Here is a 3,434-nt window from a genome sequence, read left to right as displayed (position 1 = left end):
ATCTAGAATTGTGTTGGGTATATAGTATGTACTCAGGAAAAATAATGAATGGATGAATGATTCTTTATCCTGGAATACCAACTTTCCTTCTCTACATCTAGGAAACTTCTATTCATCATCCAAATTCCAGCTTAAATGTCACTTTTTCAGGCCACCTTTTTAAAAAATTTATTTTATCATGTTTAGTTAGCCAAAACATAGTGCATCATTAGTTTAGAACTAACAATTCATTAGTTGCGTGTAACATTCAGTGCTCGTCACAGCACGTGCCCTCCTTAATACTTATCACCTGGTTACCCCATCCTCCCACCCCACCTCCCTTCTGTAACCCTTAGTTTGTTTCACAGAGTCCAGAGTCTCTCATGGTTTGTCTACCTCTCTGATTTCTCCCCCTTTGGATTTCCCTCCCTTCCCTTATGGTCCTCCGTGCTATTGCTTATGTTCCACATATGAGTGAAACCATGTGATAATTGTCTTTCTCTGCTTGACTTATTTCACTTAGCATAATTCCCTCCATTTCCATCCATGTCAATGCAAATGGTAGGTATTCATCCTTTCTGATGGCTGAGTAATATTCCATTGTATATATGGACCACATCTTCTTTATCCATTCGTCTGTTGAAGGACATCATGACTCCTTCCGCAGTTTGGCTCTTGTGGATCCCTAAGACAAGCTCAGCTTTCTTTACTTTTTGTTCTTACAGTTCTCTGTATGTCTACGTTCTCCTTAGAACTTATTAGAATTTTAGCTTATAAAGTCTACTTTTTGTGAGATAATTTGCTTAACTCTTATCTTCTCCCCTAAACTATAAAATATCTCTTTTTCTTTAAAAAGATTTTATTTATTTATTTGAGAGAGAAAGCACAAGAGCATGGTGAGGGTTAGAGGGAGAAGCAGACTCCCTGCTTAGCAGGGAGCCTGATGCCGGACTCAATCCCAGGATTCTGGGATCATGACCTGAGCTGAAGGCAGCCGCTTAAGCGAATGAGCCACCCAGGTGCCCCTCTATCTTGTTCTTAATAGTCTTTCCAACATCTAACATAATGCCTGGAACAAAAGGATGCTCAATGCTCAATAAATATCTGTTAAATGAAAACATGGAGGGAAGGATGAGTAAGCAACTCCTCATTATAACTTTCAGTCCTCTGTTCCTCTTGTTCAATGTTCTCCCAACAAGAAGTAGTTGTTAGTGAACTACAAAAGAAAGTTTTGCTATATTGGAGAAGTTCTTTTCAAATATACCCCTCAGTGAATTCAGTAATGCTTGGAGGATCCCTTAATGTTAATGCATCATACCAGCCTCTTCATCCCTCATTTTATTTAATTAAGTAAGTACTTAATGTGTTTCTCCTCTGGACCAAGCCACATAGAGGGAAAGAAGATCATGTAAATAATGAGAAGACCATAAGCTTAAAATAGAAAGATCTCTTACCCTCTAACTGCCTGTGTGAGCTTAGCAAAGTTACCAGTTGAGCCTTTGGTTCCTTATCTGTTGAATAGAAATAGCAATATCTATTTCTTGTGGCTTATATAGGGGTTATTAATGATGCATGTAGTGTGCCTGCCACAAAGTAAGTGCTCAAAAGATGGCAGTTGTTACTACTCTCTAGAAGGTAAGCTCCTAGAAGGCAAATTATACTTACCTTTCTAGTACCTTATATATAGAATACTTTTAATAAAGAGTGGTTTAACTAACCAGCAATGGGAACCATAGCAAAATATGTGCTCCTTCTGAACTCTCATGGGACTTAAAAGCTAAGCAGGAAAATAAGTTGCGAGACAGATTCATGAAATATTTAGATAATAATGAAATACAATACTATATTTTATGATACATATGAGATTATAGTAACATATGTGTCACAGACCATAAGCGCTTTAGAAGGCCAGGCAGGAAATGATCAGAGGTGGCTGGCTAGAGTTATTGGGAAATGATAAGTTCACATGTTTGTGTGTGTAAGATCTATACCAGTGAGCCTCCTGTGAAAATGTTCTATTTCTTTGTCAAAATTTGATGCTGGCTACACCAATGTTGGATAAAATGGATCAACCTGCTGCTTCTGTGTTACTATAATGGCAGACAAAATTGGGTTATTGATCGTGGGTATCACGGTGTCTTTGTTATAGTAATGGATGCTTTTTTCCCCTTTAACAATCAGTGGCTAGCTAACATCACAAATAGGTTCTGATGATGTTGGGTAATGTTGCTCAAATAGGGGTGTATTATGTGGGAGTATATACTAGCCCTTCAAAACTAGAACATAGGCTCAATTCCATATTCCATATCTTTGTAGCATGCTCAGCACAGGTTTTCAGTTGTATTACATCATCCATAATCATTATCTACTGCTGTCCTTTCATCTTACCAAACTCTTTGCTTGCAGCTCTAATAAACAGGACTGAGACAGTGAGCATGAACAGAATGTTTCTTTTTTCTAGGATGCTCTCTCCTTTTTGTTCTTAGGTGTCTTTGTGAAGATATTTACAAACACAAGGGCATTTCATTAAAGGTTTTTGATACACCAACATCCACACTGAAAGCTTCAGATGCTTAATTACAGAATTGAATGCAGCAATCACACTCAGTCCTGACATTAGGAAAAGAGGAATACCATCTTTCACCCACTTCAAGCCATGTGAGGATGATCTAGAATCGATCCATGCCAACTGGCAGCCAGGCACACATCAGTCTGCCCAGAGTCTATATCTGCAGAGACAAGCCCAGTCAGACCAGTTGCTCCTAGAGTAAACCACTTGCCCACAGACCTGCTTCAAAGTGTCAGATAAATGGCCTGGAAGCCCTTGCCTCACACATAATATACAGCTACACGAACATACCTGAATATTCTCATTCACAAGGACAGAGACCTGAATACAGAAACACTGTGCTCGCACACACTCGCAAGCAAAAACACATGTGTGGAATCAAGTTTTGTTTGTTTGTTTAATTTAATCTGGGTCGGTAAAGCACACTTTCAGGACTCAGAGGAGACCCCTAGGAAATTGGTTCGCTTTTCTGTGAGCCATTTGCCAGCTAGTCAATCCTTCAACCCTGTGTGTGTCCTCAGTGTGGATCAAGCGGCAACTTAGTTGCACTCTTGTCAATCTGTTCAACTTTCCCCCTGCTCTCCTTTAACTCCCAGAGGGCCGGGTGGCGCCGGCCGGGACAGGCACCTCCGACTCCACTGCCCTCCCCGCCCCAGTCGCGCCGAGGGGCGGGGCCCAGCCGGCCGCCAGGAAATGCCCAGGAGTCTGTGTCACCTGCCCCGAAGACTTGTTGATTCCCAGGAGCGCTGCCTTTTAGTTCTGCCTCCACCCGCCCCCCGCCCCCCGCGCCGAGACCAGAGGACGATCTCGCTTACCTGCTACCCCGACGCGGCCCGGGGAGCTCCTGAGACACTCCCGGGACCGCTCACCCCTCAAATCCACAGCC

Source organism: Eumetopias jubatus, unplaced genomic scaffold (assembly GCF_037043125.1).
Source record: "Eumetopias jubatus isolate StellerSeaLion01/CBP00866 unplaced genomic scaffold, mEumJub1_p1.0 scaffold_4, whole genome shotgun sequence".
NCBI lineage: Eukaryota > Metazoa > Chordata > Mammalia > Carnivora > Otariidae > Eumetopias > Eumetopias jubatus.
The sequence above is the reverse complement of the archived record's forward strand: the minus strand, read 5'-3'. Positions refer to the sequence as shown.